This window comes from Dipodomys merriami, unplaced genomic scaffold, assembly GCF_024711535.1.
Source record: "Dipodomys merriami isolate MVZ:Mamm:240054 unplaced genomic scaffold, mDipMer1.0.p SCAF_261, whole genome shotgun sequence".
Taxonomy (NCBI): domain Eukaryota; kingdom Metazoa; phylum Chordata; class Mammalia; order Rodentia; family Heteromyidae; genus Dipodomys; species Dipodomys merriami.
The window spans coordinates 203,515-219,132 of NW_027204060.1; the positions used below are offsets into that span (position 1 = coordinate 203,515).

At 45.5% G+C, this 15,618-nt stretch overlaps 1 protein-coding gene across 2 annotated transcripts in view; it reads left to right on the forward strand.

Annotated features, from left to right (window-relative positions):
* Positions 1-396: 396 nt before the first annotated feature.
* The window catches only part of LOC138837084 (muscleblind-like protein 1), a 162,322-nt gene continuing 147,100 nt past the window's right edge, over positions 397-15,618 (forward strand). Inside the window, exon 1 of one of the 2 annotated variants that reach the window (XM_070035857.1) lies at positions 397-597. The gene's annotated coding sequence lies outside the window, so the exon portion shown is untranslated. The remainder of the gene's footprint in view (positions 598-15,618) is intronic. The other variant, XM_070035868.1, reaches the window with a different exon arrangement.

The following is a 15,618-nucleotide window of genomic DNA, read 5'->3' on the forward strand; positions in this document are numbered from 1 at the left end:
TTTTTTTTTTTTTTTTTTTAACGCTCTTGGCTGAAGTTGTGAGAGATTTGGATAAGTAACAGTTTCAGTTTTGAGTATGTTATCTACAGCTACCAGGCATGAGAAAGAAAGACTTGTAGGAGGAAAAAAAACATTACCCCAATTCCAGGAATGCACCCATTTGCTCAAGATATGTCCCCTACCCTCTTTCCCCAAGATGCCTAGAGTCAGATTAGCAGAGTTTTCTGCTCCTGTATATTGGTTCTGCATGCAGCAGTGTTTCCTGGTTTTCTGTACTTAGCAGATAGGCCACATTTCCCTATGTAAGTAAATGAGCACTATTTGACTTCAATAACTGAACTTGCCACACATTCATCAGTGCACACATTTTAGCCTGCATGCATGACTCCAAGAGTGAGCTTTGTGCATAGTCTTCAGTTCTCTGCAGAACTTAATGCATGAGTGTTTCACACTTCCTCTTTTGGTGGGCCATCCTTTCTCAGAGGAAAAAATAAATACAAATTAGATGAATGTGAGTGCAAGGCAGAGCAGAGGGAGCAGCACACTGCCCGGAGGAGCTGCTCGCATCTCTCCCCAGCAGTCGACTCACACACACAGGTAGGTCAAAAGTGTCCTTGGCTAACTTTTATTTTTTGGATTGCTACTTATACTAACAATTTAGCTGTCATTGCTCTAACAAAGTATACTATAAAAACCTGATACAACTCTTAAACAAGGAGTAAAACTTGATGGGCAACAAAGTTTAATAAGATTGCAATTTTGAACTTCACATGCAAGGTCGTTAAAAATTGGCATTTGACGTTCTCAGTGATCTACAAATTATTTTACCTGCAAAATAAAACACTCTTCTGTATGTAAAATTTTGCACACCACCTAGTGCTGAAGAAACGTTTAGATTCGCAGAGCTTTTTCTCTCATCTACTTCCAGTTTGCTCCAAACATTTGTAAATTTTCTCACATTCATTCGGCCTATTACCTGAGCAGTTTGTAGAACAATAATTCTCTCATTTATCGACTCTAAAATATTACTTAAAATGTATCATTTTGGTATTATTTGTTATATCACCACATTATGACATTTAAATTTTTAAAAAGTGAGTTGTAGTTTAGTTAGCATGATTTTAGAATCTAAATAAGTAACTTTAGAAAATAGTTATTTTGCTAGTAGGATGACTTTGTACTTACAGTACTTAATGCAATAAGAACTAGATAAAATATAGTTTGAAATGAAACTGGGAAGTGAAACTAGGCTAAAACTGATCTCATTAGTAAAATGGTAAATTAATCTAGATACCAAAAAACGCTCTTCACTTTGTTCCAATTCAGAATAATGCCCACACATATTAATTAGACTTAAGTATATTGTACTCAAAGTATAACCATTTTTAAATTTAAAATTTAAAACATGTTAGTTTATACCTTGGCAAGAACATTTCACAGGATGTGCTTCTGCTTTAATAAGAAAGCAGCAGTTTAAAGAACTCTGTGTGTGTGTGTGTGTGTGTGTGTGTGTGTGTGTGTGTGTGTGTGTGTGTGTGTGTGTTCATGGTTGCACTAAGCACTAACTATGCCCTGAGCACTGTGGCTTCAACACAGCAGAGAGCACAGATTCCACGTGGCTGGGGGAGACTTGTTGAACTAAATATTCCAGCCACATATTTGGATGTTCACTTGATTTGGCTTGCTTTTTAAAATTTTAAATATGCTCATGGCTTTTGGTCAGAAAAGCCCTCATTAGCTGATCAACAAATGGATTATTTTTTATACACACACAGTGCAGTGGCATACTGTCCTATCACTTTACTGGAAACTTCTTATTTGTTAAAATGCTTCTTGTGATCTATGCTATTTCACAATTTTGTGAGAAGATAATTACTTGTGATTATAAGAATAAGGAAAGCTGTAGCATTAGAAATGGACTGTTGGTACAAGCTTGAAATTTTTAACAAAATTATGATTTGAATATTAAGTTGATAATGTAAGAAATATATTAAAATTATGCAATTTCATCTTTATGCATAGCAAAGATGGTACTTATATTAAAACTTGGTTATGCTAATTTAACAGTACTACTTTCAAGTGTTCTCTGCTTTATTTTTTAACAATGTATTTTGAAATGTCAAAATTTTAGGTGTAAGGAATTTGGTATCATAGCACCATCAAGTGTGTACTGAGTATGATAGTAGACAAAATGGCAGCAGAGGGCCGAGGGCCTCTGTAGCCCAAGGAAACTGCACCCCAAACTTTCCCAAAGATGGGGCGCCCAGCAGGGCAGAGGAAGCTGCTGGCTTGTTGGCAAGGTGGATGTGGTGCTGTTGAGAATTACTGAAGTCTGAATACGTACCCAGGTTCTGGGTTATGGAAAGTGAATTCAGAATTCATTCTTCCTCCAATGATATTCACAAAAGAAGAGCCAAGGTGTACTTCCTGGCTGAGCTCCTGGGAGGCTTGTGGAATGGACTTTCTTTTCCTTGTCAGCTTTGCCTTTTCCATCTCAAAACTGCCATCCTACAAAAGCACCGACAGCCTGTCCTCACCCCAAAACGCTTAAAAGAAATCAGAGATTATATTTTAAATTATTTCAGGGAAAGCGATTTTGATTTTTGAACTACGTGTATGTGTGTTTCATTAGATTATATCATGTGATACATTTACCTACGGTTATTGTATACAATAAAACTTCAAACTACATTGCTGTATAGACCTACTGTATAGAAACTAGTCCCTGCCTTCTGACTGGGGGGCTGGGGTCTGGGAGGCCCAGCTGGGGAGCCACTGGCTGTAAACTCCAGCGCTGGTGCTGCTGGCCTTGGGCTGGGCAGGCGGCTCTTCTGCTCACCGGGCAGACTCCCTGCATCCGGCCGCAGAGCCTGGCTTGCTGGTCCAAATCTCTAGCCTGTTGTGCCCACTGGCTGAATATATCATTTTCCAAATGATTTCATCTGGGAACAATACTGTTTTGTTTTGCTTTTCACATACGTGACTGGACTTTTAAAAGAACACTGGAACATTTGGGTTTTCTGATTTTGTTTGTTTTGGTTTTTGTGAAGCAGGGGTCTTGGCTCTTTTGTTTTTCCACCTTCCATCTTTGTTCCCAGAATTTTCAAGAAAATGAAGAATGTGAGTTGCCTGGGGAACTCTGATTTGGGTGCCACATTCTGAACTCAAAACAAGAAGTCTTCTAAATGTAGATAACTTGGGTTTTTCAGCTCTTTAAAAGGAAATTTTTGTCCTCCAATATCTGTGCCCTTTTGCTCACTTTTTTTTTAATGAATGTGACTTAACAATAAGTGCCACATGTAGAATGTTGGTATTTATTATATTAAAAATGTGTGCCAAATAAGTAAGAATATTATCATGGCAGCAAAAGTGCTCTGGAAGACAGAATTCATATTATTCCCAGGTACTAGTCGGTGTTTTCACTTAAAAAGCTGATGGAATGCAATCCAATTTCAAAGTTTTGTTTGCTGATTGTTCATCTTCATGTGGTTTGTCGTTTAAGGGTTATAGTATTTCTGACACTTGTACACTAGCATTAATGTTTTCTAGTATTTGATATGCAGCAACATTGGGTAGCTCTGTGGCTTTTGTTTTTCATCCTTGTGTACAAGTCTTCAAAATACGTGTTAGCTTTTCACTTATTTTCTGTTACTTTTAATGATTTTTATATTTTTAAACCTAAATTTGAGTGGAAATAGTACTGTAAGCCTTAAATAATATTGCAGTGGTAGAAAGCAGATAGGGGCTCCAAGTACGATGACAATTCTCCATTTGAAAGCTTCCTTCGGGTTTCACATTTATGATGGTGTCATCTAGCACAGCCTCTCCGTTAGAACACAGTTTCGTCGTGTTATTAAAGTGTTGCACAAAGAGGTTATGACGCCATAAGCCAGGTAATGAGTGCCCTTCTTTTGGGACAGAGTGGACTCCCCCTCCGCTGTCCCCAGCTGCCCCCCTGCACACGAGTGGCATCCTTGAGCCATCTTTGCTCTGGCGTCGCCTTTCCACATTTGGCCAGCCTTTCCCTTCCTCCTGAGAGCAAACACAGCTTCCCCAGTTACAGCTACTGGAAAGGACGTGGGAAGATGTGGGTGCAGGGATGTTCTAGAACTGTACATAAAAGGCTGATACTGTTTCCCAGTCTGTACAGACTATTCCATTTCATGGCTGGTCATGGTTAATCTTGCTCGTCAGCCTGAGTTAAGAAGGGCTGCAGAGATCTGCCAAGCACACTGGTTTTGTCTGCGATGGTTCCCAGAGATGATTAGACCGGGGAACTCAGCCCTAATTAATGGAGTTCTCCCAGGGATTTGTGACATTTGTGGTGGCATTGTTGGGGGAAGCGTAGGATAGGATATGGGCCTGGAGGAAGAGCGAGTCCACTGGGATTGTGTGCAAGGTTTCATCTTGTCTCACTTCTTTCTGCGCCCTTTCCTCTCATCCTGGTTGCTGTGGTGGGAGGCCCTGACCCAAATCTTCCCACGTCCTTTCCAGTGGCCATAGCTATAGATGTGTGCTAGTGTCTGCCGTGGGAAGAGAAAGGGGTCAGGCACCAAAGGCTCCTGTTCAGGTTCCGTGCCAGCCCTGCTGACAGGGGATTTGAACCGTCTTCTCAGTGGTCTGGCCCAGGACCTTACATAGCAACCCCCCTGCCCCTCGGCGCTTTCTACGGCTTCAGTACTCACACCACACACTGACCCACGTACTGATGGACTCAGATACAAAGCGAGCTCGAAAATGTAACGCACCCACCCCAAGTGCAACCCCACTTCCTGCCTCTTCTGCCCTGTCAGCAGCCTCGAGGCCGCACCCAGCTGCTCCACCCAAGCATTTCCTCCCAGTCTTAGCCTGTCACCTTCTTTCAGCAGGGTGGTGTGCTCTGTGCTCTGCATCCCAAACACACACAGGCCAGGGCAGTGTGGGCACCACGGTCACATCCTGAGCAGGGTCCTGCACACCGTCATCTTGGCTCTTGTGGCACCCTTGCTGTTCTTGTCAAGACAACAAAAGAAAGCATGAGACCTCTTTTCTGCAGTTTATTTGACTCCCTGCTGGAGTCTCCACTGAGGGAAATCCCTCTGCCACGTGGCAGCAGGGTGGTCTTTCCTTGGGCTCCCTCCCAGCCCAATCCAGCTCCGCTCCTTGTGTTGTTCACAGACTCTCCCAAGCTCATTCTGACCCAGGGCCTTTGCACATGCTCACTCCTTTCTTTTCATGGCATGCTCTTCCCACATTGCAAGAATAGGGTCCTTCCTTTCTGGAGGTGTCTGTCAATGCCGGGCTGCAGGCCTGGCTCCCTGTCCAGCTGGCTCTCCAATTGTATCACTCCTCACCCTGTGGTCATTTTACCTCATTGTAGTATTTATGTGTAACACAACCTAAAATTGTGATCTGTGTTTCTTCATTCACGTACGTGTTCTACCAGCTAGACTGGGAGTCCCAGAATGGCAGAGCCTCATCCGTGCTGTTCCATCCCCCTCAGCACCCAGTGCATGGAGCACTCAACCGGGTGCACTCAGTGAGTGAGTGCTGGTTAGGGCGAAGCTATTCCAAGTTTCAGATGCAAATAAAATGGCAGAATAAGAATCACGATGTGCAGGAGGGTCTGGAGGAGATCCCGGCGAGGGCACTCAGCCCAGCTGCCACGCGGCTGTGGGGTGGTAAAGTCTCTGCTCCCTTGGAGTCAGAGGAAGTGAAAACACAATGTAGTCCCTGAGGGCGGCCAGCAGACCGGGGACTTCTCCCTTCCTGTGCTGGCTGTCCCCGCAGAGCTGAAAACTGACTAGCCCGCCACAGCCCACCACCAGCTTCTAGGGGCCAACACCCGGCTCTGACTTGCTTGTCCTGCTGCTTTGTCCTGGCGCTCTCTGCAGCTTCACATCACCAAATCCATGTGCCCCCATCTCTGATGTGAGGGACCTTTTTGTCCTCCAGTGCTTGGGAGGCTGTCCTCCTGCAGGCCTTCCTGTACCAGCCTCCCGGGCCAGCCTCCGCCTTCACAGTGCCAGGCTCACTGGTCTAGTGGAAGAAGTACTGGAAGAGGTGAACTTGCAGCTGTAGCCTGACAAACTTCATGAGTCAGGAGGGAGATTTGGACAAGTGCAAACAGGAGGGCTGGGGGTCGAGCCAGGGCCACTCCTGGGACAGGCGGTGGCCAGGGTCAGCTGCTGGCACGTTCCGGGTGGTGGAGAAAAGCAATTTTAATATGACATATGTTGGCCATGGAGCTGTTTTCTACTGTACTTGACTTGGTGGTCTTCTTCTTCGTTAGCAAGTGGGTTCTGTGAAGATCGGGGTTCGTGGGAGAAGCTTCTGTGTCATCCTGAAATACATTCATTCGTGTGCTCAGGGACTGAACACTTAGCACCAGGCACTGAGGCAGTGAGGAAGCAGACCAGCTTTCCCTGGACGGGCATTGTGTCTGGGGGATCAGGAAGCAAATCTTACAAGGACTTTCAGAAGGCAACCATGACAGAGGCAAAGGTAGAGAACCAGAGGACAAGCATTCCGGCCAGGTGACCTCCCAAGGTAGCCTGTCAGCAGGCTGCTGCTGCTAAGTCCTGGGAAATGCGGGTGAGGGTGGAGGATGAGACTCGAGATTCGGGAAGATTGGCCAGTGGCAGGGGGGTAGGGGAAGGGGAGGGAAGACAGGGGAAGGTGGGGGGGGCAGGGAAGGAGCTGAGCACATCTCAGACCAGAGCAGAGTCTAGACATGGGTATGGCTCAGAATCTGGGAAAGGAAGATCCAGGTCACAGACTGGAGACCACTCTGTGGGGCTGTCCACTTGTCTCTCTTGCCGGTGTGGCAAGAGGCTGGGGCATGACCTGGAGGGGCCTTCCTACAGGAGCAGTGGCACATGACCGAGGGTGAGGGGCACAAGGATCCTGCCCGATAGCTGACCCCACGCCACCTGCTAGTCACTTCTGGTCACACAGGTCATGGTCACATGCAGCATGTGGCACTTGTGTGCTGTGGTCATGTGCCACGTGTGGCACCATGTCCCCTTGGTTGCGTGTTGCATGTGGCACCTGCATGCCCATGCTCATGTGTTGTACGTGGCCACTGCCTGCCTGTGGTCATGTGTTTCTCGTGGAATCCATGTGCCATGGTCACATGTTGCATGTGGTACCCATGTGCCATGGCCACGTGATGCACGTGGCACCCACATGCCCATGTTTGCATGTTGCGTGTGGCACCCACGTGCCACGGTCACATGTTGTGCGTGGCACCGCCTGCCCATGGTCACGTGTTACGTGTGGAACCTGCATGCCTATGGTCACGTGTTGCGCATGGCACCCCTGAACCCATGGTCAGGAGCCCACAGTGGACAGGGTTCTCCTTTCAGTCGCCTGGAGATTTACCACAACCCAAACAGTCTTGCTTCCATCAGCTTCTTCCTTCCTGGGGAGCAAAACACCACCCCTGCTCCCTGGTGTGTTCAGATTCCTTCCCTGAGCTGGATAGTAACTCGGGACTAACCCAGCAAAGCCATGTCTTCCTTGGCCTGCCTGCGGTGCTTGTCGTTTAGCGACTGACGGTGTAGACCACTAGACCTGGAAGAGGTCTGGTGAGGAACACAGACATTGAGGGCCTCCCTGGGGAGCGGGGGAGGCCGTGTCCTGGCTCGGACATAAACAGTCTTTCAGAGAGGTTCAACTCAGTGAGGAGAGCGGCCAAGGCGCCAAGTTTTTTGTGCCACTAATGTTTTCCTCACTGAGTGGCAGAGCCTGAGGCAAGCAGGGGAGGGTTTTCTAGAGCTCGGGTGGCTGATGCTGCAGGAGGAGGCTGTGTTGCTATGTGGCGCGGGCCTGGGGTGGGATGGGAGCCATGGCCCGGGCTCTCCTGCCAGTCTGGGATGAGAACACCAGCACCCACAGCACTGCCCTGAAAAGAACCAATAAACTCCTACTACAGGCACTTGATACATTATTTCAAACAAGCATACGTTTTTACACCTAGGAATAGAAAAAAGTTAATGAAAACTTTACCTACCAGAAAAACAACTTGTAAAGTGGCTTTCACTGTGACAAATCAAAGGATGAGACAGCTGGGTGCTAGTGACAACTATAATCCATGCTACTCAGGAGGCTGAGATCTGAGGATCATGGTTTGAAGTCAGCCCGGGCAGGAAAGGCAGTGAGACTCTTTATTTCCAATTAACCACCAAAATGTCAGAAGTGGAGCTGTGGCTCAGGTAGTAGTCTTGGGGACAAAGGCTCAGGTACAGCGCCCAGGCCCCAAGTTCAAGGCCCATGACAAGTATTAACTCAAAAGCTTGCACATTATATTCCTTGAAAATATCCGAGAAAAACTGGCTTTGTGTGCAGATGCAATGGCCTTAAAAAATTAAACACAAAAGGGAAAGAAGCCCTGGCAAAGGACAGGACCATGGCCATGGCGAGTCTCAGCTTTCTCGAACTGCCCTCCGAGTCACGGCCTCCCACACTAGTAATACAATTGTTCTTGCAGATGGAGAGCCGTTCCGGTAGATATATAGCCTAAGTTCTGATTCTCACAAGGCACTTGGACTCAGTGAGCAAAAGGAAGATGAGGAAGAAATGATGCTAATCATGAAGCTGTTGGGTTTGCTCTCACCACTTTCACTGGTTGTTATTCTATATTTAGAACTTCCCTGTGCTTGCTGGACTGCCTACGGCAAGAGGCTCTGTTCTGCTCTTGCTTAGCGAACGCCCTCGGACCCCAGCTGGGGCTAGGTGAGGCCAGAGAACTTGCAGCATGAGGAAGAAAGGCCCCATGGTCAAGCTCCGACTGCAGGAGCCCTGGCATGTGCACGCTGCCGCCTCTGTTCTGAAAAGCTTGAACCAGGCAAAGAAAGGGGCACAGGGCCTGGGAACATGATTAGTCCTGGGAGGGCCAGATGGAGCCAGACTAGTTCACAGTTACTTAACCTGGGGTGGATAGGAGTGGGCTGGTCAGGTCCATGGTGTAACCCAGGGAGGGTCCTGTCCTGGGGGCAAATTCAGAGACTTCTATATTGGGACTACAACATAAATGTCAATTGAAACTGAAATGAGGTGGAACCTGTTCATTTATTTCTGTTTATTATGAAACCATATTACTCTGCTGACTGGATTATTATACACTGTAAACCTTGCAAGAGCTTGTGTGCCACCTTTCATTTGGAGACATGGGAAGAAAGCGGTCTGGGACCGGCTGTGTTCTCAGAGGCTCTGATTCATTCTTAGAGACCGAACCAATTCACAGATCCCCCAGCAAGAGATAAGGCTTACGCCTTCAGCCCACAGCCACCTAAGCACTTTAGACTGGGTGGTGTTATCACGTGTAATCTAGACTGTTTGTCTCATTTGTTTTTTAGCTCACGGGCCACTAATGCTTACCTAGTATAAAGTCAAACATCTGGGTTGCCAAGAAGCAACCAGAGGCTTCAAAATACATTTCTGTTCCACCCACTTAGCTCTCCACAACCTAGCTCTCTCCTTTCTAGAAGGCCACAATCACCCATTTGCCAAACCAAACTACATTTGAGAGAGCGTTTCTCACAAATATTGTTCTCACTACTTCTATTGAGCCACATAAACTATGTGTGCCAAAGGCAGAAGCAGAGCAGGTCAGCCTAGTTCTGAGTAATTTTTCCAAACTTCAGCTCAGCAATGCAAGCGATATTAGCTGCACCTTAGAATAACACAAAAGGCTGAAGGACCCCGGGACTGAGGTCACTCTCCAGACTGACTTAATCGGTCTCTGAAGTGTTATCAAAGTTGAGCTTTAGCCTTCTTTTTCCTTCTTGAGCTTTTGAAGCTGTGTGAAAGAGTCTCTAATGTTTTCTCTAATGTGTGAGAGTCTCTAATGTTTTCCTCACTTCGGAAGGGAGGGGGAAAGTAGGGGGAAAATTAGGTGTCAGGAGAGTGAGGTAGAGTAATCCTAGCTCTGTCAATTAGCAGTTCATTAGCATTAACAAGCTCCCCTTTGTCAAAGCAAACAGCTTTGAGTGCTTAAGCCCATTCTCTCCACAGTGTGAATGACTTTAATCAGATCATCTCCTACCACCTAGTTGAGAATTGAATTGTGGGTGAGGGTCTTGAGAGGCCAAGAGAAAAGATGCAGTGCCCCCGAAGATCTACTGAGGGGGTCCAGGAAGCCCCAAATTGCACCCAGGGCTCAGGAAGTAGACTTGCCCACTCAGTCTGCTGACCTTGACTCACAGCCTGGTGAAATGTCTACTGAGCCTCTTCCTCCCCTGGCGCTGGGCACGGGGGCATCAATCTAAGCACCCTTCTGGACCTGTCCCTGGTTTTCTTTTTGTCACGAGTCCCTGTTAACACACATCAAGTAATTCTGTGCCCGCCAGGGGCAGGAGCTCCAAGAGGAGCCTGCCCCCCCCAGCCCTGCCGGCCCTCTGCTAGCCCTCCGTGAGCCCACAGGCCTTGGTGAACTCTTAGCTGAACTCTCTTCCTTTTGCCACGTTCTGTTCCAACTCCAATTCAGATGGGGCCACCCTGAGGAAGATGTCTGCAGCTCAGTGCCAGGCCCAGGTCTGAGCATAAATACTGGTTACATGCCTCAAGAAGCCATAGCCAGCATGCTGATGTTAGTTATTAAATTATTCTACGATTGTACCACTTGTTTCCTAACTGACAAACAAGGCACAGAGGGAGGAGAAAAAAATGCATATGTGAAGGTGTCCTTATTTAAAAGCCTCCCTAGCACATTTCTTGAGGCATGGATCAAAGGCATTTCAGGAAATTCAGAAGTAAGAAAGAATAAAGGGATGAAATAAAAGATAGGAGAGAGAACACATACAACAGAATAGAAAGAAAGGGAGTGGGGTTTTACAAAAGCTCAGAGAAAAGAACGAAGTGTAGAGTGAGACAGCAAGTTTTGAGGTGATGAAGGAGGGTGCTTCTATTTCTTTTTCCTTTCTGTTGTGCAGCTGGAGGTGAGAACTCAAGCTCAGTATTCTGCCACTCGAGCCACACATCCCTTTTTACTTTAGCTGAGTTTTTTTTTAAGTTCCTACATTTTTTGCCGGAGTGGAATGTCATCTTCCTGCTAATTTCTTTTGTGTGGCTGGGGCAATAGTGAGTGCCACGGCCACACATCGACAGTGTACCCTATGTGCAGTTGCTCCTAGCTTTTCTTGGTGAGTTGTGATCTGGTTAACTTTTCTCTATGTTGGTACCAAATCTCCCTCATCTCCATCTCCACCTCCTGATTAGCTGGAATTACACACTTGAACCATGGCACCCAAATAATATCTGCATTTTTTTTAAATAGTTTCCTTTAGGAGCATTAATAAGGAATTTCTACCAGGAATAACATTAATATTTAGAGATATTTGGATTTTAGTCCATGAAGCAGTTGCATTATAAAATTTCTAGTAAAAGATCTTTTTTTTTTTTTTTTTTTTTTTTTTGTCAGTCCTGGGCTTGAACTCAGGGCTTGGGCGCTGTCTCTGAGCTCTTTAGCTCAAGGGTAGCACTCTACCATTTGAGCCACAGTTCAAATGGTTTTCTGGTGGTTAATTAGAGATAGGAGTCTCATGGATTTTCCTACCCAAGTTAGTTTGAACTGTAATCCTCGGATCTCAGCCTCCTGAGTAGCTGGGATTACAGGTGTGAGCCGCCAGTGCCCGGCTAGTAGCTGTTTTTGAAAGATTATAAAAGAATTCTAGACCAAGTTACAACATACAATTTTATAGCATGGAAAGTATTTCACAACATTACTTGTAATTATATATTATATGCAAAAATAGAGATTATGTCTACTTTGACCCTGCCTATAATGTTCCATATTTATTTTTGTATATGCTTCATTTACTGAAAGATCTGTTAGATGGTTGCTTTTCCCTAATGACAGTCTGAGGTTAAGGTTGAGCTAAAGGTCTGCTGCAGTGCTAGAAGTTCACAGAAGACATGTTTACATTTTAGAAATAATACCTAGACAGATTAGATGAATGCATGGTCTTGGGGCAGAGGCTATGGGACCCAGTGGGGCAGGAGGATGGATTTTGTTCATGGTGAGACTTTGATCAAGGGTCAGCTCTACCTCTGTCACCTCTGGCGGAGAATGCAGATTTTAGTGAGTGGCACGGAGGATGCCATCTGTTCCACGGAATGCCCTAATGGATTAATTCAAAAGAACAGAAGTCAAGTTGCATGTGTGGATATGACAATTATGTTTTAAGAGGCACTGGAAAAGTCTAGAATAAAATGAATTATTATGCTATTTCTTGTACTCAGATGATTATAAAAATCACTGCTGCTACCAAAGCACCTCATCTTTGGGAGCAATTTGGATTTTCTGTTTTATGTTGAGCCTGAACCAAGATGCCAGAAACACACAGAGCAATTGCTGGGCAGACTGTCCTGTGTAGGAAGACTGTAAGTGTGTGCAGCAAGTCCCTTCCAGCCATGGGCCTCCCCTTCCCCTGGACTTGGCCAGTCTATCAGTCTGCCCTTACTCTCTGTGTGGGCCCCTGTGGTATTTGTTCTGAGATTACAGAGCAGCCTCTGCACAGAGGTAAGAAGGAGTCCAGTCCTGTTCATAGGAGCTCTCCTCTTCATTTGTCCCGCATCTAAGCTTCAGTGCTTCCTGCTGAAGGCCAGTGCCGTGACCGTGGCCTTGTGTGGGGTTGGCAGTGTGTCGGTCTCGGCTCACTCACTCACCTGTGGCTGACTCACAGCCACTTACGGTGAACTTGGCCCGGGCTCTGGTTGGCCCTGGCTCTGGGCTGCAGCTCCCTTGATCCCTTCCTCAGGAATTCCTCATGGTCCATCATTGCCTATTCTGCTTAACACTCAGCTTCTGACCTGCTCAACCTGTTTCTTCACTTCAAAGTGCTCACCTCCATTTGGAATCTAGTGCGTATCTTCCCTTTTAATTTGCTATTGACTTGATTGCTTGACTTCCCCAAGGAGAATTTAAAACTTGAGGGAGCTGATTAGTCTACATTCAGTTTTAATAATCACCGGACCAGAATGGTGTTTTTCTTGTGGGAAGAAGAAAGGAAGAAGGGGAAGTTGGGAAGGAGGAAAAAGAAAGAAAGAACCGTGCTTGTAGGAGTCTAAACAGCTCCCCCTGACACTAAACTTAGGGCACCATTAGGCTTGTATCAGTTTATTCTAGTCTCACTGTATTCAAAAGACAATGAAAAAACATGGCATGAAGAGCAGAAGACGTGGATGGCAGCCCTATCTGCCTCGTGCCAAGCCTCTCACACAGTGCTCTGCTCTGATGTGATGAGGAAAAGCGCCAGATGCTCTCCAAGTTACTGATCGTTGCTACTCCCAGTGTTTGCAAACTTTCAACAGGGAAATGTGTGTGCTCAACAATCGGCAGATACTCAACTAGTGAAGCTTAGGTAAAGTAGCTTAAGAAATACATACTGAGTCTAGCAATTTAAGCATTTTAAATTTTTATAAACATTGCAAAGATAAAGTTTGGATTTTATACAAAATTTCACATTTACATGTTTATATACAATGATGTAGTATATGGAAGCTGGCTTTATTCACAGACTTAGTGTCTATGGCTTTGACCACAGGTTACAAATTAATCATTTTGTTAGAAGGAATTTCAAAACCCAAGCCTGTAAACTCCTGTGCATGCAGTCACAAAGCCCAGCTGTGATGGAGATGCTCTCCTGTGTTGTCTTCAGTGTGTTTAAGTCACTGCAGGCCTGCTCCATGTTTCCTGTCTTTGACGGAAGGAAATCTGACCCCCAAAAGCAGAATGCCCCCAAAGCAAGGTGAAAGTGAATGTGCCTAATTCTGACAGAAAAGAGGCCGGGCCTCAGGGAAGCTAGGCAGTGTTTGGGAAAGACAAATCAGCACCTGTAGTTCTGTGCTGAGCTGCACACACCCTGACCCTGCGCGATTTCCTCAGCAGTGAGCTCCCATTGTACATATTACATTCAACGCACTGGACATGTAATATGCTGTAATACATGCTCTTTGTTATTTAAATCATGGGCCTTGCACAGCTTCTGGCAATCCTCAAAGATAAGCTACGTGTACACAATTCTACCAACAGTAGCTGAACAAGTTTAAATGCAGGCAATACAAGAGAATCACCTCCTTCCCGCATCCTTGTGTAAAATACAGTGTAGATACATGAAAGGGATTCTTCACACAGCAATGTCTGCAATGTTCCATTGCCTTCTAGAAGCTCCATCGGTGAGCCACCTATATTTAAGTATGATAGGAATCAAGGGGCCTGAGCCCGGGTCCTGGCTCCCACACAATCTCGCAGTTGGGCTTTTAATCCTAGTCTAATAAAAATAGCATTCCTAATCAGTGACTCCAGATATTTTCTTATTTCCATCAGAGGTGAGGTATCTAATATCCTGAGACATTTTCACTTAGTTGGTTTTGAAGGAGGAGGCAGAGAAGCCAAGCTATCTCTGGAAGGCAGCAAGAGCTTGCTGAGCTCTGAGTGTGGTTTGTAGGGGAGAAAAGATACAAGTCACACACACACACACACACACACACACACACACACACACACACACACACACACACACACTCCTTAAAGACTTCCTCTGGACTGAAGAAGATCAATGCTACTCTTTTCTTACCTGTATTATTGGTAAACAGAGTTGATACTATCTCTAAAAAAATACTCTTTAACTGTATTTCTATTGGGATTCATTGGTACAATTAAGACTTGAATGGACAGAATTATTTCAGGAGCCTGTGGAGAACTCTCTTCCCTTTATCTGAAAATTTAGTTTTATTTCATCTGGGATTGTTTTCTCTTATTTCCCTTTCCACCCACAAAGAACACTCGTTCTGTGCTTGTAGACCATAGCTATAGAGTGTGTCCTAGCTGTGAGGATGCGATGGTATTCTAAATGGGGAACCAATACATACTATGAGTATAGTGATTTTTTTTTGTAATTTCCACAATTTGAAATGTGGTAGTGGGAAGCTGGCAATCTGACTTAATTATTTTTAACGGATGACCTGTATTTATGACAGTACATGGCACTTTTAAGTGTTAGTATTCATGCTATAGTATTTCCAACGATAATAAATTGGGTTTTATCAATGGCCATGAAACCATGATTTATCCTCAACTTATTTTGGTTCATTTTAAAGTTCTGGGTTGACCATAGTTTAGGAATTGTTTTAGCCATGCTGCTACTCTTTACTGTAGAAGGTACCATTGCTTCTTTGCAGTTATTTGCTAGAATGTTTGTTCTTTTAATACTTAAGCATCTTTCTGTATTTGAACGTGCATTTGTGTGTTCTGTTGAGTGCAGCAGAGACTTCATCTGCTGTGATTTCTCTTTAGTAGACAAGGTTTCCATTCTGTTCCAGATACAGGCTCAACGTCCTGTTTGTTTTCACTCTGTTGTAGTACATTTTCTAAGTCACATGCAGAGGAACTAACTTGGAAGGAAGTCTACTCAAGAATGGGCCCTGGGAAGTTCACTGGGCATTGTGAGGAGAGGCAGTGCCTGGTGGCCAGCCTGGACACCAAGCCACCTGCTAGCCAGCGCCAAGGCACCTAAGACAGAGTCCCGGCCCTGTGGTGGGAATCAGGCATTGCTGGGTGGATGGGAAGTGAGCTGGAGAACCAAAAGGCTGCTCAGGGACTCGGTGTCTGCCAGGCCCTGCCCTTCCTCATGCCCC